We start from the raw sequence: 24,284 nt of genomic DNA, 5'->3' as shown, positions 1-24,284 counted from the left end.
TAGACTAAAGAGAAAAACCATGCCCAGAAGAAATACATCAAGAAAAGCAGATGCTTCAAAGGACTTTGTCAAAAAGTGAAAAGGCAATCTACTTCATGGAAAAAAATATTTGAAAAACCACATATCTGATAAGGGTTTGAGTTTCATGCTATATAAAGAGCTCATACAACTCAACAATAAAAAGGTAAGCAATCCATTTTTTTAAATTGGCAAAAGACTTAAGTAGACATTTTTCCAAAGAGGAAATACAAATAGGCAAAAGGTAGCAATACTATAATGGGATACCATTCCACACCTCACAGAATAGCCATTATTAAAAAGACAGAAAACTACAAGTGGTGGAGAGGATGTGGAGATAGGAACACTCCTTCACTGGTGGTGGGAAGACAGAATGGTGCAGCCTCTGTGGAAGACAGTTTGGCAGTTCCTCCGGAAGCTAAACAAAGAACTGCCATTATGATCCAGCAATCTCTCTACTAGGAATACAGCCAGAAGAACTGGAAACAGGGATGTGAACAGACACTTGCAGACCAATGTTCATAGCAGCATTATTCAGTTGCCAAAAGACAGAAGTTAACCCAAGAGTATATCAATGACAAATGGATAAACAAAATGTAGTATACATATATGATGGAATACTATGCTGCTGTAAGAAGAAATGAAATTGGGACACATATGAAAATAAGGATGAACTTTGAGGACATTATGCTGAGTGAAATAAGCCAGACACAAAAGAACAAATATTGTATTGTTTCACTAATATGAACTAAATACTAAGAATAAACACTTGGATTTAAAATCTATAGTTTAGGTAAGTAGGATAAGATGAGGGATGAGAAGGGGTACTGATGATGTATGTAGAATTTTTAATTACCTGATTGTAAAAGTGTGGAAATGGATAGAGTTGATGGTAACAAATTTATAATGAGATTAACTAACCCTAATTTGTAAATGTGACTGTTGTTGAAAAGGGTAGTCTAGGGATATAAAGGTCAATTAAAAGAAAGCTAGAGAATAATCTAGGGACTGTTTAACACAGTGAACCTGGTGGTGGGTAAGGATTGTGGTTAATAGTACAAATACAAGAAATTCTTCTATGAACTAGAATAAATGTATGCCACTGTTACAAGGTGGTAAGAATATGGTGATATACAGGAAAAACACAATCATTGTACCTTATGGACTATAGTTAACAGCAGTATTGTAATATTCTTGCATCACTGTCAAAGAAGGTACTGTATCACTACTACAAGTCAATAATAGGGGGTTATGGGATTCTTTCCATTGGACTAAGGAAAACACTTAAAAATTTACTGAGGCAATGACAACACAACCCTGTGATAAAACCAAGAGCCACTAGGTGTACATGCTGGATGTACTGTACAAGGCATGGGACTGTAAAATAAAGCGAGCCATGTGGTGGATGACAGACTGTGTTTAACGGTACAAATATGAGCATTCTCTCATGAACTGTAACAAATGTATAATACTAATACATGGTGTTAATAATTGGAGGGTTTATGAAAAAAATACACCAAATGTAAGCTATGGACCACAGTTATCAGTAATATTTTGATGATGTTCTTTCATAATCTCTAAAAAATGTTCCACAACAATGCAAGGTGTTGGTATTCTTTCATAATCTGTAACAAATGTTCCACAACAATGCAAGGTGTTGGTGAAGAGGTGATGTATGGGAATTCTGCCTGTTATACATGATTATTTTGTTAGGTTCACAACTTCTCTAATTTAAAAAAAAATTTTAAACAAGAAACAAAAAAATAAAAAACTACAGGAGATGGCTTTCTGTTTTGTCTACTACATAATCTTAGGTTCCTTCTTGGCTGTCAGCACCAAAGGGCAAAGTGGAAACAATCTCTCTCCTCAAAGACCCACCCTTAGGAGTTAGCTAATTTTGTCTAATTTCTACACAGAATATCCTCCGCCTATCCTATCCACAATAGCTCAACCTCAAGATTTTCTGATTTCCTGAACTGTAAAATGTATTAACTCTCAAGAGCCCTATTAAGTAGATATTTTCTCCAATCTACATTATAATTCTTTATAAAACATTTTTATGTAGTGAATCACTACATTAAATTAAGGAACCTGTAAAATGACAAAAACGTATAAAATCACATCCTTTTGGGAAGCTAATGTGGCTCAAACGATTGAGCTCCCAACTACCACATGAGAGGTACTGAGTTTGGTTTCTAGTGCCTCCTAAAGAAGAGGAGCCAGACAGAGAGCTGACCCTATGGGCTGGCATGGTGAACTGACGCAACAATAGACACAAGGAGGAAAACATAATGAGAGATACAACAAAGCAGGGAGCAGAGGTGGCTCAAGCAATGAGGCACCTCCCTCCCACATGGAAGGCCCCAGGTTCAGTTCCTGGTACCTCCTATAAGAAAGCAGGCACACAACAAACAGACAGTGGGAGCAAACAACAGGGGATGGGGAGAAATAAATAAAAATAAATCTTTAAAAAATATATTACATCTTTTCTTTCACACAGTTAACTACAATAGTCTTTAGAAGGAACAAAGTATCTATTTGCAGACAGGGCAACAAATTAACACCCAAATGTGAAGAAAGCGCAAAGCAATCAGATGTCTATTATTTAATATAATAAATTTCTTAACTGCTTAAAGAAAAAAAATTAAAACATCCATTACAAAATCAAAAGCAGAAATTTTAGTCTAATTATATTAACAATCGAATAATGAATATAGGGGAGAGGGTGCAGTGTATGGGAATCCCCTATATTTTGATGTAACATTTATGTAATCTAAAGCTTCTTTTAAAAAATGAATACATACAACAATAATTAAAGATGTTATTAATAGGAGAAAATGTGAAAGGGGGAGAGGTAGGGTATATTGGAAGCCCCTATATTTTTATGTAAATTTTTTGTAATCTAAAGCATCTTTAAGAATAAAGAAAGAAAAGAGGAAAAAATGAATACAGCAGCTATACAATAAAGTATTTTTGCTTTGTACTGTTTGCTATTCCTTTTACAGGCAATTACCCATTGCTTCAATAGCCAAGGATGAAAACATTGAAAAGGAGGATCAAAACACAGATTAGTTAATACAAAATAACCAGTGAACAAATCCTTTCAATCTTAAACTTGAATAGTTAAATAAAAAACAAAACTTCAACAGCTAGGCATGAATGTAATATATTTTTCAAAAGTTAAATGAATATAAGGCTAGCTAGTTGTGTACATGAGTTTAAAGTGATACAAGTCAATATGGTTTATGTTTTTCTCCAGTCATGGTCTGGTATCTTCTTAGGGACAGTTAGAGTTGGGATTTTGTCAGGAAGGTACAGAAGAACGGGACAAGGGAGTTGAAGACATATGCAGTGTGATAATTAAAATGACAGCACAAACAGGTGGATTTGAAAAAGAAAAAAAGGAAAAAAAAACAAAATGACAGCACAGATTTAAGTTAGGTAAGAAGAGACGTAAGGATATAGAGGAATGGGGCAAGATGAAAAAATATGTATGCGCCAATGTATTAAAGGTCCTGGTAGGGTTGAATAATTGTTAGTTTCGTTACTAGAAAGAGTGAGCTGGGGAAGCAGATGTTCAAGCAGCTGAGTGCCTACCTCCCACGAGAGGTCCTGGGTTTGGTCCCTCCTAAGAAGGCAAGCAGACGCTGCAACCAGCAGTTTAAAACAGTTTCATTAGGCATTTTTAAGTAAAATATTCACCATGCCAGCAAAAAGTCCTAAATTTTCTCTATGATTTCTTAATGATAAATTTGAAAACACTGCAAGAGAAAACTTTAAAAATCAAAAGATGTCTTAGTATAATTCTATACAAATAAATGTGAAAACCTAGAAGAAATGGATATTTTAGGTAAATATAACTTAGCCAAATAATCCAGTACTAACAAAAAGTCGAAACAGACAAATTATCATAGAAGAAAGTCACAAAGGAGTTCTTAAAAAAAGCTCCAGGGAAAGTGGATTTGGTTCAACTGATAGAATGTCTGCCTACCACGTGGGTGGTCCAGGGTTCCTGACCCGTGTGGTGATCTGGCCCAAACGCAGTGCTGATGTGCACAGGCAGTGCCGTGCCATGCAATGGTGTCCCCCACGTAGGGGAGCCCCATGCACAAGGAGTGTGCCCTGTTAGGAGAGCAGCCCCACGTGAAAAAAAGTGCAGCCTGCCCAGGAGTGGTGCCGCACAAACGGAGAGCTGACGCAGCAAGATGACGCAACAAAAAGAGACAGATTCCCGGTGCCACTGACAAGAATATAAGCAGACACAGAAGAACACACAGCAAATGGACACAGAGAGCAGACGGCTGGTGGGGGAGAGAGAAATAAATAAAAAATAAATCTTTAAAAAAAAAAGCTCCAGCCTGTCAGTCTATCACCTTTACCATATTCTGTTGGCTAGTGGCAAGTCACAGGACCCTTCCCCAATCAAGGATAGGGAATTACACAAAATGTGGGCACCAAAAATGGGAAAATCATTTAGTCAGCTTAGGTTCGAATAAAGACACTACAAAAGGAAACAAAAAGACCAAAAACCTTATAGACAGCTCATAAAAAGAAAAATGCAAATAGTTCTTATCCATATGAAAAAATGCTCAACCCTATTCATACTAAGGGAAATACAAATTAAAACTACACTGAGGAGACAACCAGCAAGATGGCAGCGGAATAAGGCATTCCAAGAGTCAGCTCCTACTACAGGGCAGTTAGCAAACATGCAGAGCTCTCTGGAGCTAGCTGAAGAACCTATATGGGGCTCCAGAAGATCAGAAAAGCATTCTGCCACATCCTTGAAGAAATGGAAGGAGGAGGCTGCCCATGTGCAGAGAGACTCATAAGTAGAGCACTCCAAACCCCGGAGGCCGGTGCCCATCCTACACTGGAGGCACAGGCCACCTCAGGACCTGTTCCACAGCTGACATTGAAAGCTCCACTTTCCAAAAACGAGGGAGGAAGAGACGACTGGGTACCAACATCCGCTACTGATGAGTACATTCAGCGGGCTAAAGCATAATCCTGAGAATAGCTAAAGTTTGAACCTGTCCAAGTCAGAAAGGCCAGGAGCCACCATCTTAACTCTGTGCCTGGCACAAGGGGAAGTAGGCAGACTGAAAATCCCAGTGCTGGTGGAGACCAGCTTCTTTCCATCCAGATCAGATTGCAGCTCAAGCCTAGGCCCCAGGGCCACCTCCAGGAGGGAGGAAGGTGCGGGGACCTGCGGAAGCCTCTGAGGAAAATTACTGGCCAAGCCCCAGAGGCTGGTGATTATCCTACCCTGGCAGCATGAGCCGGCGCAGGAACTATTCTGTGGCTGGAATTGGAAGCTCCATTTCCCAAAAATGGGAGGAGGAGACGGTTGGCTGCCGATTTCAGCTACTGATTGGTAGACTCGGCTGGCTAAGATATAACCCTGGGAACAGCTGGGGTGTGAATCTGCCTAAGTTGTAAAGAGGCCTGTGGCCACCATTTTTACTCCACTCCCAGCCTGAAGGGAAACCAGGGTAACCGAAAATCATAGTGACAGTAGGAACCAGTTTCTTTCACCCAGATCAGCCTGCAGCCCTAGACTAGGCTTCAGCCCCACCTCTGGCAGGGAGGAGGCTGGCGGGCCCTGCACCAGCCTATCCAGGTAACTGCAGGTACCTTCGGCTGGCAAAGATTGAAAATCAGAAGTCTACTGGGGCAAGTGCGGTCATCTTGGACCGCACTTGCCCCAGCATAGATTGCTGCCCACACCTCCAGCTTTAACCCCGCCCCAGGCAGGGGAAAAAGGGGTGTGAAGCATCATCAGTCTCTCTGGGACACTACATTCCAGGTCTGCACACTTGGATTATTCTACACACCTGTGACTCTGTCACTATCCCTGACAAAGAAGAAAGTTGGGAGAAGTTAATTGGTCCCTGGCACAATGAGGGCAGCTTGAGCCTCCACAGCATATAGCACCAATTACAATTTTGCTGCATTCTCCACAACCAGCAAGGGAGAAACTAAAGAGAAAAACTGCACCCAGAATAAATATTCTAGTAAGCCAGACGCCAATATACCAACCAAAAATTACAATCCACACCAAGAAACAGGAAGCTATGGACCAGTTAAAGGAACAAGATAAGCCTCCAGATGGCATAAAGGAGTTGAGACAATGACAGATGTTCAAACAAATCTCCTTAATAAATTCAATGAGATGGTTAAAGAGATCAAGGATATTAAGAAGACACTGGATGAGCACAAAGAAGAATTTGAAAGCATAAATAGAAGACTAGCATATCTTATGGGAAAGGTACAATAAATGAAATTTTTTTAAAAATTGGAATCATGTAATAGCAGATTTAAGGAGGAAGAAGAAAGGATTGGTGAGCCTGAAGAAATGGCCCCTGAAAGTAAACATACAAAAACACAGATGAAGAATGGAAAAAATTGAACAAAGGTCTCATGGAACTAAATGACAGCAAAAGGTGTGCAAACATACGTGTCATGGCTGTCCCAGAAGGAGAAGAAAAGGGAAAAGGGGCAGAAGGAATATTTGAAGAAATAATGGTAGAAAATTTCCCCACCCTACTGAAGGACATAGACATCCATGTCCAAGAAGCACAACATACTCCCATCCAAAAATATCCAAATAGACCAACTCCAAGACACATACTCATCAGAATGTCAAATGCCAAAGACAAAAAGTGAATTCTGAAAACACCAAGAGAAAAGCAATGCAGAACATATAAGGGATACCCAATAAGATTAAGTGCTGATGTCTCACTAGAAACCATGAAGGCAAGAAGACAGTGGTCTGACATATTTAAGATAGTACAAGAGAAAAATTTCCAGCCAAGAATCTTATATCCAGCAAGACTATCTGTCAAAAATGAAAGCAAGATTAGAATATTCACAGATAAACAGAAACTGAGAGAATTCCTAAGCAAGAGACCAGATTTTCAGGAAATACTATGGGGTGTGCTAGAGCCTGAAAAGAAAAGACAGGAGAGAGGCCTGAAAAGAGTCTAGAAATGAAGATTATATCAATGAAAGTAACTAACAATGTGTCAAAGGAGTGGAGAAAAGGAAATATGACAAAGCTTGAATAGTCAGGAATAAACTTAACCACGATGTAAAGCACCTGTATTCAGAAAACTGCAACTCAATGTTAAAAGAAATCAAAAAAGGCCTAAATTACTGGAAGAACATTTCATGCTCATGGATTGGAAGACTAAATATCATTAAGATATCAATTCTACTCAAATTGATATACAAATTCAATGCAATCCCGATAAACTTCCACCAGCACACACACAAAAAAATTGAAAACACAATCATCAAATTTATTTGGAAGGGTAAGGGGTCCTGAATAGCCAGAAACATCATAAAAAGGAAAAGCAAACCTTCATCTCCAGACTTTAAATCATATTACCTAGCTATAGTGGTAAAAACAGCACGGTACTGGCATAAAGACAGACACATAGACCAAAAGAACCAAACTGATGGTTCAGAAACAGACCCTTACATCTATGGTCAAGTGATTTTTGACTAACCTGTAAAACACACACAGCTAGGGCAGGACAGTGCATTCAACAAATGGTGCTGAAAGAACTGGATACCCATAGCCAAAAGAGGGAAAGAGGACCCCTATCTCAAACCTTATCCAAAAATTAACTCAAAATTGATCAAAAAACTAAAAATAAAAGCAAGAACCATAAAACTTCTAGAAGAAATTGTAGAAAAATACCTTCAAGACCTGGTGGTGGATGGTGGATTCTTAAAGGAGATAAGAGGAGGACTGAGATGGACTCCTGATGTTTAATGTATGTAGAAGTTTTAATTAGCTTTACTGTATAAGTGTGGACATGTATATAGTGAATGGTAACACATAGTAACAGCTGTTTTATAAATGGGGACGTGGCTGAAAATGGTAGTCTAGGTATGTAAATGCCAATTGCCAGAGTGCTAGAGAATAATCTATAAACTGAACAGCACAGTAAATCAAGAGGTAGATGAGAATTGTGCTTGATGGTACAGATGCAAGAGTGTCCTTTGTGAGCTAGAGCAAACGTACATCATTACTGCAGGGCGTTGGAAATACGGAGAGGCATGGGGAAAAATACAGCTGGAGTGACCTATGGCCTGTGGTTAGCAGCAGTAATATATTCTTGCATTTATGCGAAAGATGTTCTGTGTTGATAATGAGGCAGTATGGAAAATGTAAGCCAGATGTACACTATGGACATGGTAACAATCAGATGATATTATCTATCTGTAGCAAATGTTCCACCAGTGTGGTATGCTGATGGAAGGGTGTTGTTTGGGTATTCTGCACATGTGCATGATTGTTTTATAAGTTTATAACTTCTGTATAAAAAATATATTTATAAAATAATAATAGGGTAGGATGGGGAAAAACACACCAAATATAAGATGACTATGATTAGTAGTAAGATTTTAACAATATTCTTTCATAATTTGTAACAAATACTCATGACAATGCAAGGTATTGGTGGAGGGCTGATGTATGCATGTTTGCTTTGTAAGTTCACAACTTTTACTATACAATTAATTGTTTATTTATGTTCATATATAAATGATATCAAGATGATAATAATAGGGTTGACTGAGGGAAAAATACTTTGTTTAGTAGTAATATTTTGACAATGCTCTTTAATCGTTAGTTAAAAAGGTTTAACAACAATGCAAGTTATTGGTGGTAGGGTAAGTTATGAGAGTCCTGTATGATGTTATATATGTTTATTTTGTAAGTTCACAACTATTATTGTACATTTACTGTTCATGTATGTTTATGTATGAGTGATATACTTCGATAAATTAATTTTTTTTTAAAAACTACACTGACCTTGTTCCTTTTTCTTTTCCCCTGTTAAAGCCCTGTTCTTGGCCTGTTCTGTTCTCCCATTTCTCTTCTCTGATTTTCTTCATAAGCCACTGGTCTAACTGGGAAAAAAAAACAAAAACACTGAGAAGGGAGCAGATGTAGGTCAAGTGGTTGAGCGCCTGCCTTCCATGTATGAGGTCACAGGTTCGCTCTCCAGTACCTCCTAAAAATAAATAAATTACCAAAACAACTACACTGAGATATAATTTCTCACATATTCAATTAGTAAAATCCCAAAAGCTTGACAACATTCTTTGTGAGGCTGGAGGCAATTTCATACATGGCATAGTTTTTATGCAGGGCAATTTGGCAACATCTAGTAAAATTACATATGCATTTACCCTTTGACTCAGCAATATCACTTCTAGGAATCTCTTCCACAGATGAAAGATAAAAATGCAAAAACTGTAGGTATAAGGGTAATCACTTACAGGAGTATCTGTAAGAATGAAAGGCTGGAATGAGTATTCATTAATAAGGGACTGACTGGATAAACTAAAAAACACCCATACAATAGAGTAATATGCAGCAGTAAAAAGGAAACAAAAATGCCATTATATATTACTAAGGACTAATCTCTAAGATTAAGTAAAAAAAGTAAGACAGTATAGTTAGCAGTAATATTCTGTTGATGTTCGTCACTCGTAGCAAATGTTCTACAATGCAAGGTGCTGGTGGTGGGGTGACATGAGAATCCTTCACAGTATGCATGATTGTATACATGATTGTTGTGTAAACTCACAACTTCCTTAAAAAAAAATAAAAGTATTACGGAGAAAAATGTATAATTGCTTATATTATAAAACAAAGGACAAGGCATAACACTCAGTTCCATTTTCCATAAACTGTTTAAAAAAAAAAAAAAAGGTGGTCCCACCACTACCACAAGGAGGAGAAAACAGAATGGGTAAAGGCAGGGTTAGAAGATAGATATTATCTCTGTAGGTGAAGAAAATTGAGGAAACTAGAAAAATACACATGCAAAAACACAAAAAATTTAGGTACATACATACTTTAATATGCTCAAAAACCAAACTTCTTATTGCTATGGTTAGCATCCATTGTTGTTATATCAAAATTCATCACAGCAAACTATTTAGGTCACAAAGGTCTAAAATCCCATGAGCTTTCACTCAATTGAAATTCCAGAATCACTATCACATTAGAGTAAGGGATAGTTCTCAATAGAACAATACAGCATTTTGAGGTAAGAAGACACATTTTTGGATGTTTTTCAAGGCTATCCTCTATTAACAGAGGACACATTACATAACAGCTACCTAATTCCACTCTATAAAATAGTTAATATTAGGTAAAGTTAACTGAGATAATCCCTGTTATGCAATGTCATTCTATAAAGTTTAAATAATGCCACTTATCTTCCAGTCATACTCTATTAAATGTACTAAAAAGCCAACATTCTTCTTCCAAAAATCATTGTAATTCTAAAGAAAACTGGAGGAATAGCTGTGGCTCAAGCAGTTAAGTGCCTGCTTCCCACATGGGAGGTCCCAGGTTCAGTCCCTGGCACCTCCTAAAAAAAAAACAAAAAAAAAAAAACTAGCAAACCAACAAAAAATACAACTCAGGGGAGTGATGGCTTCCCACATATGAGATCCCTCCATTATACCCCCCCCCCAAAGAAAACTGGGAACAATAGGAGCTCCAAATATTGGGCACCATTAAAGATGCTGAAGATTACTATTTTAAGCTCATCTATTGTGCTGAAAAATCAGAAAATCATTTAAAAACCACCTGAAACCTCACCATTAATGTTTCGCTATGTACTGTACTACTTATTTATTTTATTATTTTGTACTATTTATTTTTAATCTCTCTACACTATATACAAACTGCTATATTGTTATTGGCAATTGCTGAAAAAGGTATTTATTACACAGTTTAGTCACATTTTGGATAATTTTGTCTGTACTTTATTTTTAAAATTTTCTACAAAGAACATGTATTTCTTTTATAATTAAGGTAAAAAAAAATCTTGGAAAAACATTACCTAACTTAAAAAATAAGAACAAGTTTGGAAAAGGTTGAATGTTTAAAAGCTTTTAAATAGCCTTTTCTATTAATCTCAAAAGCAAAGGGGATTTCCATACCAAAATGCACAGATATAAAAGGTTTTAAACATGCTGGATGAAATTTTCAATTCCATTAATTTGTAAAAATTTGATAATAAAATTTGAGCATGGAATAAAAATTCTGAAAACACAACTTAAAAAATCATTTTTCCTCTATGAAATTCTGCCACTGGATGTTAATAAGACCATTCTGTTTAACTAACAGGACATTCTTTCAGTACAAAATAGTGTTTGTGATATTTAATGAAGCTTAAAATGTCTATATTTAAATGTTAAGTAGTTACCTTTCAGTAGTTTCCAGCTATTTTAAGTATACTTGGTATTCCAAACCATCAAACAGCAAACATTTATTAGCCTTTTCCATAAAAGAGACATTCATATTTTAAGCTACAGTCATATAAATACAAATACTGACTTATAATAGTACCCTTTTCATACATACTGTGAAATTACCAGGTGATGACAATATAAAAATACCCAGTATTTCTTCATTCCTTACATATTCTGGAAAGCTAGTATCAAAAAAAAAAACCAAAAACAACACTGCCACCAACAGTATTTTATAATTACAAATAAGGAGATTATTGAATTAGGAAAGGTCCAGAGCAAATTGCAGAGAGGATATGCAAACTGGGAATGATTTTTTTTTTCGCATCCATCTGATATTTATGAATCTCTTCTCTGTAAGAAAATCAAAGAACCTAAACATATGTAGTGTGTATATATTATATCTCAAATGCAGAGGAAAACCATATAATGATGGAAGAAAGAGAAATTAATGTAAAAAGAAAAGCAAAGTTAGGAAGCGGCTGTGGCTCAATTGATGGCTCCTGTCTACCATATGGGAGGCGCTGGGTTCGTGTTCCAGGGCCTTCTTGTGAAGGCAGGCTGGCCCGTGCCCACGGAGAGCTGATGGCCCGTGCCCATGGAGAGCTGGCGCAGCAAGATGACACAACAAAAGGGAGACAGGCAGACACAGCAAATGGACAGAGAGAGCAGACAGCAAGCAAGCTGCGGGAGGCGGGGAATAAATAAAATAAAAATCTTTAAAAAAAAGAAAAGCAAAGGTAAAGAAACACCGAAGAACAGGAAACTACAAGAACATGTTGATTTGGTTGTGCATTGGTCATTGTACTTGAAAAATCATTTCAAAAATCATTTGAGGTCTAGGATAATAGTATCTTCTTCCAGAGAGCATTTTCTTATGCTTCTGCTAGGTGCCTGGGGTCACCAGCAATCTGAGAAAACCTTAACCCAATTTCAGAATTTGAGATTTGCTGAACCATCCAGACGGCTCAATAAAATAAGCTCAGGGATTCAGCAAAGGTTGGCAGGCTCCCAGTTCACACATACACTAGGCTGCAGCTTTTCAAAAGCTTCGAACGTTAACCATGGCAGATAAACCAAGATTCTCATCTGTGGCAAGTCCTACACCTCAATTTCTGTTCTCCTATCCCTGCATCTGTTAACTACACTGCTCAGCCTCTCAGCTGCCTCTTCCACAATAGCAAATATCCTGGGCAAAGTGGCCCCACAAGAAGCAGCTCATCACTCTGGATTTCTATCATTTTCTTACTTTATTTTATAAATTCTTTGATGCTTTTTAGAAGATTTTAAAATACTTTGTCTGTATTATTTGTCTTCACCTAGAGGGTAGAACTAGACTGCCATTACAAATCTGAAGCCCAAGCCTAGGATTATTTTCTAACTGTTGCTTTTGCATTTCAAAGGAAGCATGACATTCACTAATTATATATTTCCAAAAAAAAAGACCATCAACAAAAATCATAATGTGACAGAATCTTGGGCCCTTCTCAGAAAACTCATTTCTGAAGACTATCACCTCAACATGTTCAGAAAGCTAACAAAACTTAATCAATGTGGCAAATGCCAATTTCCATCCTAGCTCATACTATTGAGCCAAGCTCTCGTAAATCAAAATAGCAGACAATGTTGCCTGCATATCCTCCTGAGCCTTATTATCTTGGTACATGAAAGTCTGACTTTAACTGCCAGTATCTACATTTCTGGCCTCTGGAGCCATTCAGCCAATATGCAGGGCAGGCCTAAAGTGTGGAGGAATTTTTATCTCCCTACTGACAACCCTCCACTATAGACTGATAGGCTTCACTGTAAAAATATCCCAGTTCCTTCATTCTCCACCCTCCAGAAGGAGAAGCTCACAATTGTATTCTATACTGGCTCCCAGTGTTCCCCACTGTGATTAAACTTCAACTGGCCACAACAGAAACTGGCTTTAAAACACACCTTTAATTGGGTGTTTCCTGCCATGTCTCACTTCCTCATTCCCCTAGTGGTATATCCTGGGATTGCCACCTAAATAAGCAACTTGGATTGATTTGAATTTTTATTTCAGGATGTGACTCCCGAGGAACCCAAACTAAGAAAATCAGGGTTCAGCTGAAAAGGGAAAATTTTAACTGGAAAATTTAATTAATAAAGAGTTTTTAACAGCTTTTATTGCCTTTGAAGTGCACGATAATACATAGGAAAAGGTTTTATCAGATTACAAGATAATTTTATATTTGCAAGGAAAGAACATTTCAAAGTGATGAGCTTTTTTCTAAGGAAAGCAAAAGTATGAGACAGTGTAGCTTGAAATTATTATTAATCAGATGACGTATTAAACACTGAAATTTAGCCAACAAAAAGAAAAGGGTATCTCTCTTGTTTGCAAAGTACCAGAAATGTGGTGGCTTTCATAAAGGGGATTTATCAGGGATAAAAGCTTATACTTCTGAGGCTGTGAAAGGTCCAAATCAAGGTACCATCAGAGATGTTTTCTCACCAAAGTCATCTACTTTTGACACTAGCAACCTGCCATGTGGTGATCAGACAAGACAGAAGGTCTGCTGGCCTCTAATTTCTCCTTGAACTCAGCTGTGGCTTATCAGTCATCTCTCTCTGGGACTTGGTTCCTTGAACCTCTTGGAGCTCTCTCCTTAAGCTTAGCTATAGGCAAACCTGGAGTCCGTTCTCAAATGGCCAGATCAAATATGGCAGCTTCCTATCTCTCTCTGTGTCTCTGTTTATATCAAACTCAGCAAGAAGGTGGAGACCCAGGCTCACTAACCATCGACCAATCAAAAGGCCCCACACCCAGAGGAATGGATTAGTTCAAAAACATAATCTTGAGATCGAGTGGTGAAGAGGTTTCTTGTTTGTTTATCTGTATTTTATTAGTAGCACAGAAATAATGAAAATGTACTACTAATGATCAACGTGATGAATCCATAAATGTATGATAATACCAAATACCATTGGTGGTATTTTTTGGATGAATTGTACGATTTATTTTTTTTTTAAGTTAAAGATAAAAAATTTTTTTAAAAATATTGGGGAGCAGCCATAGCTCACTGGTTGAGCCCCTGCTTCCCACGTACAAGGTCCCAGGTTCAAGCCCCAATACCTCCAAAATAAAAACTTTTTTCTTTTTGGGATTAATAAAAGAACTTCAAACTGTCACAGTATCAAATCAAAACCAGAAGCAATACAACAGTCCTGGGACCTATGCATCTAGCTCACCCAAGGTTGTATGAAGACACAAAATCAAAGTTAAAAAGAATGGAGTCATCACTCCCAATCTTACAATAAGAAAAAGCTGAACAAACTGAAATTCAACTACTTTTCTTGGACTTACCAGGGAACTGAGGTTAAAGGGCAAGCTGCCACCTCAAAGTGGGTATTCTCTGCCCAAAGCACTCAAATGACCAATACCTGAGAAGATAGGATCTGCTTGCCTGGAACAGAAGTTGCTGGAACTATAAAATGGAAAGACTTAAATGGTAATTTTGATGAATAACTGAAGGCTGAATGTATACCAGAATGAGAGGAAGAAACTCCTGAGGACTACACTTTGGAGAGTGGGGGGAAGCACACTTCCATAGGCTATATCTACAGGAACCCCACCAGATCCTCACCTTGAAGAGCCAAGAAAGAACCCCTTGTGGCTCTGGTAGGGGAGGAAGATCATTCTGTTGTGACAGGCACCCAGAGTCTTCTTAACAAAGGCCTATGCTCCAGGAGAAAACACACTGTCAGGGCCTTAGTGTAGTTGGGGAAAGAGCATTCCTCCCACTCCAGCCCCCTCCAGCCTTCCTATTCCACCTAAGGGGGATGGGAAAATCACAAAAAACATAATCATTAATAGTCAGGGATTCAAGGAATGGACTGGGAACTCTACAGCCAGAGAAGGAATGAACGCACTACAGGGGGACGTTCACTGGCGGTTAACACGCTTCTCTCCCTGATACTATACCACTACATCAGTGAATAAATGAGCTGCAAGAATGAATGAGCTGTTTTTTCTCTCTGGAAAGAGAACTTAGAGAAGCTCAAATTCAAGAGCAAAGACAAAAACAAGAACACTAGAGAAATTCAAAGCCTCTAGCACCTGTAGCTACAGCAAACATTAAACACACCCAAACTTCTGGCCACATTACCATAAATCTCACACCAAAGGTTCCCTAGTTCCTATTATTCAATACAACATGTCAGCCTTTCAACAAATAATTACAAGGCATGCCAAAAAGCAAGGAAAAATGCAGCCTAAAAAGACAAAGCAATCATCACAACCAGACTCAGATGACACAGATGTTCAGATTGTGAGATAGGAAATTCAAAACAACTATGATTAATATGTTAAGGGCTCTAATGGAGAAAGAAGGCAATATGTGAGAACAGATGGGTAATGTAAGCAGAGAGATGAAACCTCTAACAAAGAATCAAAAGAAAATGCTAGAAATTAAAAACAATGGAACAGAAATAAAGAATGGCACATCAGTAATATCCACACAGCTTATGAAAGAATCAGTAAATTTAATGGATATAGTTCAAGCATTTGAGTGCCTGCTTCCCACATGGGAGGTCCCAGGTTCCTTCCCAGTGCCTCCTAAAAAAAAAACAACAAACAAATGAAAAAAATCTGCTCAGGGGAGCAGATGTGGCTCAGTGGCTGAGTGTAGGCTTTCTACATGAGGTCCCTGGTTCAATCCTGGGACCCATTACCTTAAAAAAAAAAAAAAAAGAATTGGAAAACTTAAAAGATAAGTTAATCAAAAACCAAAGAGAAAAAAGAATGAAAAACACAGAACATCTGAGAACAATGGGACAATTTCAGAAAGCATGAGATACATGAAATATACCTTAATGGAATGCCAGAAGGCAAAGAAAGAGAAAAGGGAACAGAGTAAATAATGATAGTAATGGCCAAGAACATTTCAAAATTAATGAAAGACACCAAATACAGATCTGGAAAGCTTAGAGAATACATAGCAGGATAACTACAAAAGCAAAAAAAAAAAACAAAACAAAACAACCCCACCCCTGGATATATCCTAGTCAGAAAATCAAAGCCAAAAAGGAGATTTTGAACAAAGCCATAAAGGAAAAAGGCCATCTTATCTATAGAGAAAAAAAGATTAGAATTAAAGAGGACTACTCTTCAAAAACCATACAAGCAAAAAGATAGTGGGGAATATTTAGCATTAAAAGAAAAAACCAACTTAGAATTCTATATTCCCCAATATTATCTATCCTTCAAAAGAGAAGGAGAATTAAAGAAAAATTCAGACAAAGCAAAATCGGAGAACACTGAGGAACAGAAAGGCAGAGGAAACGCTTCTCTCCCAGAAAAATATAGCTAGAGAACAGGCAGAGACTGTTGGGAAGGCTGCTCTGGGGCTCAGGACACCACAGGAAGGTATAACATCATCAAGAAGAGAGAGGGGCAAAGGAAAGGAGTCTCCTTTAGCTGAAAAACCCGGTGAGGAGAGCTGCAAAAGCAGCAGCATGGTGTCCCTCCTCCCACCTACGGAATAAAGAGCAGTCTGCAGAATGCAGCATCTGTGCACTGCAATGGCTCAGGACAGAACAGGTTGCAGGAGTGCTCTTCCCCAAGGAAAGGGAAGAGGGCGGGACACAGCCTGTTACAGCAAGTAGATTTTGGCCAGCTGCACTGGAAGGATCCCTATTTCCAGGCCAGATAGGGCCTCAACACTGTGTGCCCAGAAAGCCAGCAGGTAGCTATAGATAAGTTTGCCTTCTCAAACATCCTCCCTACTGAACCCAGGTGGTTGCTGAAAAGGCAAAGGGAGGGTTTGTCTGGACAAGGATGGAGAATATTCTCTGAGAAAGTTTGTTTGTGAGGCTTGGCCAGCCCTGAGGGCACTGCTTCTGCATACTTGAGGTTACACTAAATACACTCCCCCTAGCACCTGGGGCACCAGCTACTACGGGAATGGAATGAAAAGAAAGGAAGAAATTGAGCAGCGGCTCAGGGAGTTGAATGATAACCCAAAAGATAAAAACATACATGTCATGGGAGTTCCAGAAGAAGAGAAAGGAAAAGGGGCAGAAAGAGTATCTGAGGAAATAATAGACGAAAATTTCCCAATTCTCACAAAAGAAATGAACGTACACATCCAAGAAGCACAGCATACCCCAATCAGAATAAATTCCAATAGAGCTGAGGACTTCCAGAGGGAAGGTGGACTAGAAAGACACAGGACCCTCTTCAGAAAAATAGCTAAAGGACAGGCTGAATGGGACTGGAAAAAGACCTGTTAAGGTTTAGGACATCAGGCAAAGGTTAGACACCACACCCCAATAAGATTAAATGCAAACAGACCTACTCCAAGACACATACTATTCAGAATGTCAAATGTCAAAGATAAAGAGAAAATTCTGAGAGGATCAAGGGAGAAGCAAACCAACACATACAAGGGACACCCAGTAAGACTTAGTGTGGCTTTCTCATCAGTAACCATGGAGACAAGAAGACAGTGGTATCACACAATTATAATACTGAGAGAAAAACAGTTGAGAAGTCTTTATCCAGCAAAACTGCCCTTCAAATATGAAGGTAAGTTTAAAACATTCACAAAAAAACAGAAACTAAGAGTTAGTAAAAAAGAATCCACCTTTGCAGGAAATAGTAAAGGAAACCTTATAGCCTGAAAGAAAAAAGGAGAGAGGCTTGGAGGAGAGTATAGAAGGAAGAGTAGCAGAAAGGGTAACCAAAAATGTAAGAAGACAGACAAAAATAAGATATAACATGAAAACCACAGAATAAAATGTGGAAGTAAACAATGCATTTACTGTAATAACATTGAATGTGAATGAATTAAACTCACCAGTCAAAAGATAAAAGCTGACATGCGATGTGATCTTAGCTGTGCCCAGCTAGCTCCTACCTAACTTCCAAGCCTGAGTCTCTATCCTTCCTTGTGAGTGGATGCTATCATTCTAAAACCTTATTTTCCTGCCTAAATAGGACAAAGTTGTCTTTTGCTTTTTCCAAACAAAAATCTTGACTGGAATCAATAAACATTTATTTAAAAAAAGAAAGAAAAAAAAAGCTATAGGCTGACAGAGTGAATAAAAAACCATGAGCCATCCATATGCTGCCTACAAGAGACTCACTTTAGACCCAGGGATAAAACTGGCTGAAAATGAAAGGTTGGAAAAAGACACTCCATGTAGTCACCAAAAAAGAGCAGGAGTAGCTATATAATAATCAGACAAAATGGACTTTAAATGCAAAAAAGTTATAAGAGATACAGAAGGTCATTATTTATTAATAAAAGGAACAATCAGACAGGAAGAAATAACAGTCATAAATATCTATGCACCTAACCAGGGTGCCTCCAGAATATATGAGGCAAACTCTGGCAAAACTGAAGGGAGAAACAGATATCTCTATAATAATCACTGGCAACTTCAACATACCACTCATATCATTAGTTAGAACAACTAGACAGAAAATCAACAAGGAAACAAAGAGCTTGAACAATATGATAAACGAGGTAGACCAAACACATATACAGAATACTTTACCCAAACTCAGCGGGTTATTCATTCTTTTCAAGTGTTCATGGATCTTTCTCCTGGTTGGACCACATGTTAGGTCACAATGTAAGTCTCAGTGAATATAAAAAGACTGAAATATACAAAGCACCTTCTCAAGTCATAATGGAATGAAAATGGAAATCAATAATAGATAGTTAAAAGGTAAATTCACACGTGTGGTGGGTGAACGCACTCCTAAATAATCAGTGGGTCAAAGAAGAAATTGTAAATGAAATTAGTAAATATGAGACAAATGAAAATGAGAACACATCTTACCAAAACTTATGGGATAGAGTAAACGCAGTCCTGAGAGGGAAATTTAAGGCCTATATACCTATATTTAAAAAGAAAAGAGGGAGCAGATGTGGCTCAAGCAGTTGAGCACCTTCTTCTCACATGGGAGTTCCCAGGTTTGGTTCCTGGTGGCTACTTAAAAAAAAACAAAAAACAAAAAACCCACAACCAACAAGCAAACAAACAACAACAACTCAGGGGAGCCTCTGCGGTCACTGGCTGAGTACAGGCGTCCCACTTAGGAGGTCCTGGGTTCAGTTCAGACCTAGTACCTTATAAAAAAAAAAAAAGGAGCAAGAGAGAACTAAATTCAAAAACCTAACTGGACAAATGGAGAAAAGAAGAGCAAACCACTCACAAAGCAAGCAGAAGGAAGGAAATAAAGATTAGAGCAGAAATAAATGAAATTGAATACAAAAAAAGAGAAAATCAACAAAACCAAAAGCTTGTTCTTTCAAAAGATCAATAAAATTGACAAACTCTAAAGATGAAAAAAATTCTCAACAAAACACTTGCAAATAGAATCCCACAGCATATAAAAAGAATTACAAACCATGACCAAGTAGGATTTAATTCTGATATGCAAGGGTGGTTCAACATAAGAAATCATAAAACATAATAAACCACATTAACAAACTGAAGGGGAATCAGATGTGGCTCAAGGCCCTTGCCTGCTACATTCAAGAGTCCCAGGTTCGGTTCCCAGTGCATTCTAAAGACAATGAGCTGAAAGGACAGGCTGGCACAGCAAGCTGAGGCAACAAGATGACACACCAAGCTGAAGCAATGAAGAGATGCAGCAAGGAAACACAATGAGAGATACAACAAGCTGGGAGTGGAGGTGCAAGTGATTGGGTGCCTCCTTTCCACAATGGAGGTCCCAGGTTAGGTTCCCAGTGCCTCTTAACAACAACAACAAAAAGATAATGAACAGAGAACAGAAAGCAAGTGCAAAACAACAAGGGTGGAGTGCGGGAAATAAATCTTTAAAAAACAACAACAAAAAAAAAATGAAGGAAAAAATCCTCACTATCATTTCAATTGATGCAGAAAAGGCACTCAACCAAAATCCAGCATCCTTTCTTGATAAAAACACTATGAAAGATAGGAATAGAAGGAAAATTCCTCAATATGATAAAAGGCATATATGAAAAACCCACGGCCAACATCTTACTCAATGGGGAAAGGTTGAAAAGTTTCCCTTCATATGGGGAACAAGACAAGAATGCCCACTGTCACCACCGTCATTCAATATTGTGCTAGAAGTTCTAGCTAGAGCAATTAGACAAGAAAAATAAAATAAAAGGCATCCAAATAGGAAGAGAGGAAGTAAAACTCTCCACTATTCACATATGGCATGATCCTATATTTAGAAAATTCTGAAATGTTTACAACAAAGATATGTAAGCTAATAAATGAGTCCAGCAAAGAGGCAGGATACAAGATCAACACACAAAAATCAGTTTATTGTTTCTATACACTGGTATTGAACAAGCTGAGGAAATCAGAAAATTTCATTCCAATAGCAACAAAAAGACTCCAATACCTAAGAATCAACTTAACCAAAGTTGTACAAGACCTATATTCAGAAAACATAGTACTAAAAGAAATCAATGAAGACCTAAACAATGTGAAGACATTCCATGTTCATCAATTGGAAGTATAAATATTGTGAAGATGTCAATCCTACCAAAACTGATTTATAGACTCAATGCAATACTAATCAAAATTCTAGCAGTCCACAGAAATAGAAAAGGCAATTACCAAATTTATTTGGAAGGGAAAATGCACCCAAATAGCCAAAAGCATCCTAAAAAAAGAAGAGCAATATGGGAGGAATTTGATGCCTGACCTTGAAACACATTACAAAGTGACAGTGGTCAAAACAGCACGGTACTGGTATAAAGATACACACATTGATCAGTGGAATAGAATTAAAAGTCCAGAAATAAACCCTAACCTCTAAGACCAACTAGGTTTTTTTTTAAAGATTTATTTTTTATTAATTTCTCTCCCTTTCCCCTCCCAGATGTCTGCCTTCTATGTCCATTCACTGTGTGTTCTTCTGTGTCCGCTTGTATTCTTGTCAGCAACACCGGGAATCTGTGTCTCTTTTTGTTGCATCATCTTGCTGTGTCAGCTCTCCGTGTGTGCAGCATTCCTGGGCAGGCTGCACTTTTTTCGTGCTGGGTGGCTCTTCTCACGGGGCGCACTCCTTGCACATGAGGCTCCCCTACGTGGGGGACACCCCTGTGTGGCATGGCACTCCTTGTATACATTAGCACTACACATGAGCCAGCTCATCACATGGGTCAGGAGGCCCTGGGTTTGAACCCTGGACCCCCCATGTGGTAGCCAGCTGCTCCATCTGTTGAGCCAAATCCGCTTCCCATGGCCAGCTAGTTTTTGACAAAACTACCAAGTCCCTATTACTGGGACAAAACAGTCTCTTCAACAAATGGTGCTGGAAGAACTGGATATCCATAACCAAAGGAATGAAAGAAGACCCCTATCTCATTCCCTATATAGGAATCAACCCAAAATGGGTCAAAGATCTAAACATAAAAGCCAGGACCATAAAACTACTAAAAAATATATAAGGGGGAAAAAAAACAACGCAAAATGTTGTGGAAGGTAGTAGTTTCTTAAACCTTACACCCAAAGCATGAACAACAAAAGAAAAAACAAATGGGACCTCCTCAAAAACACTTCTGCACCTCAGATAGCCAACTCAATGGGAGAAAATATTTGGAAATCACCTATCTGATAAGGGTTTAATATCCATGATATATAAAGAGATGCAACAACTCAACAATAAAAAGACAAACGGCCCAATTAAAAAATGGGCAAAAGACATGAATAGACATTTGTCCAAGGAAGAAATATGGATATTAAAAAAAATTTTTATATATTAAAAAATAAAAGGCAAAAAACAAAGAATGTTCAACATCACTAGCAATTAGGGAAATGGCAAATCAAAACTACATGATATATCATTTCACACTATTATTAGAATGGTCAATATTAAAAAGACAGAAAACTGTAAGTGGAGAGGATGTGGAGAGAGAGAAAAGTTTATTCACTGTTGGTGAGAATATAGAATGGCATAGTCACTGTGGAGGATTGTTTGGAAGTTCCTACAGAAGCTAAATACAGACTTGCCATGTGACCCTACAATACTACTACTAGGAATACACACAGAAGAACTGAGAGAAGAGACATCCGTACACAGATGTTTACAGTGTCATTATTCAGAACTGCCAAAAGATGGAAGTAAACCAGGTGTCCATCAACCAATAAGCTGATAAGTTGTAGCATATACACACAATGGAATATTATGCAGTTTTAAGAGAAATGAAATCATGAAGCCTATGACAACATGGATGAACCTGGAGGACATATGTTGGATGAAGCATGCCAAACACAAAAGGACAAATACTGTATGATTGCACTATTATGAACTAAATATATTGTGTAAACTGATGCAGTTAATAACTAGAATACAGGTCACCAAAAAATAGAATGAGGCTAGAGAATGAAAAGCTGAGGGTTAACCTGTGCAGAATTGGTAAAAAGGTTGTTTGTTAATCTTTGGAAATGAACAGAAAAGGTGAAAGTACATCATAGTGTTTGAAACTAGCAGTGTTATTATATTGGTATGATAGTGCTTGAAAGGGAACATCTAAGGTCATGGATATTACCAGAAGGAAAGTTAAAACATAAAATGGGACTGTATAGCATAGTAAAACCTCTTGTGAAATATGAATATGGGTAATATCGCATATACAAGACTGTTTATCTTTGAAACTGAACAAATGTATGTCAATGTTACAAAATGTTATAACATGCTAAGTGAAAGAAATCAGACACAGCAGTACACATTGCATGATTCCATTGATATAAAATGCAAATATAAATCAATTTATGAGATGGAATTATAGGGAAGATGGAATTATAGGGAAGTAGGAATTGTAGGAGAGCAGGAGCTCAGGAAACTGAGCTCCCGCCTACCACATGGGAGGTCCATGGTTCAGTTCCTGGTGCCTCCTAAAGAAGACAGCGAACTGGTGTGACAGGTAGGCACCACAAGCTGACACAGTAAGGAAAAATACAATGAGAGACACAGCAAAGTAGGGAACAGAGGTGGCTCAAGCGATTACGCACCTCACTTCCACATTGGAGGTTCCAGGTTCAGTTCCCAGTGCCTCCTAAAGACATAGCACACAGCAAATGCAAACAATGAAGGGGCGGGGAGAAATAAATAAATAAAATAAATCTTTAAAAAAAAAAGATGTAATTATATTACTGGTTTTGTAGGGCTGGAAAAGATTAGAGAGACTGAGGTGACTGTTAAGGAATGTGAAGTTTTTCTTTTTGAAGTAATGAAATTGTTCTAAAATTTTTTGTGGTAATGAGTGCACAACACTGTGATTATACTAAAAGCCACTGACTGTATACTTTGGACAGACTGTGTGGTATATGAATATATCTCAAAAGCACTGCTTTAAAAAAAGAAAAAAGAATATCCATTCTAGTATTTAGTATAGACATAATGGAAATAGGATCTCATTCACAAAAATAAAAAACTAAAAATAGGTAATAAGCAGACAGAATTTTCTGGAAACACTTAGGAGGTAGAGAATAGATCCCCTACTGATTTATAAACATAATGTAATCGCAGAAAATTATAGTAAACTGCTAGAGTTGCAACCAACCTACCCTTCAGTTCATCAGACTCATCCAGGACAAAAAACAAAACGATGATGATGGACAACCCCTATCCCAAAACACAGGAAGTGTCTACATTTGCACGCAGAACAGTTCCTTCCATCTGCCCCAGAGCTAAGACCCCTCTCAATCTGAAGGAGAGTGGGTATCACCATCCAAAAATCCTCAAGGTTGAGAGCAATGGACAAACCTAAGAGGGGAATACAACCATGAACAAAGCAAAATTATTAATATTGTAGTAACGGAAGAACATGTAACAATGGTATAAAGACAGTGGTTTTACCAGAGGTTCTAAGGGGAGTGGGTAGGAAATAATAGGTGGAATTTAGGGCATTTTGGAATTAAGTGTAAACCATAATATAAACTACAGAACTTGGTTATTAGCAACGTGTTAATATTTATTCATCAACTGTAAC

General features: G+C 37.9%; 2 protein-coding genes across 14 annotated transcripts in view; both read right to left on the bottom strand.

The window, feature by feature from the left end:
• Positions 1-24,284, bottom strand: part of LOC101425653 (T-complex protein 1 subunit alpha-like) — a 32,031-nt gene that overhangs the window by 4,998 nt on the left and 2,749 nt on the right.
• The window catches only part of GALNT11 (polypeptide N-acetylgalactosaminyltransferase 11), a 92,831-nt gene that overhangs the window by 66,496 nt on the left and 2,051 nt on the right, over positions 1-24,284 (bottom strand). For 5 of the 13 annotated variants that reach the window (XM_058298025.1, XM_058298017.2, XM_058298022.1 and 2 more), the window contains exon 3: positions 23,860-24,058. The exons of the other annotated variants lie outside the window; for them this stretch is intronic. The gene's annotated coding sequence lies outside the window, so the exon portion shown is untranslated. The remainder of the gene's footprint in view (positions 1-23,859; positions 24,059-24,284) is intronic. 13 annotated transcript variants of the gene reach the window in all.

This window comes from Dasypus novemcinctus, chromosome 5, assembly GCF_030445035.2.
Source record: "Dasypus novemcinctus isolate mDasNov1 chromosome 5, mDasNov1.1.hap2, whole genome shotgun sequence".
In the NCBI taxonomy this organism is placed as follows: Eukaryota; Metazoa; Chordata; class Mammalia; order Cingulata; family Dasypodidae; genus Dasypus; species Dasypus novemcinctus.
Note: the sequence above shows the minus strand (reverse complement) of the source record. Positions and strands in the feature narration are given on the sequence as shown.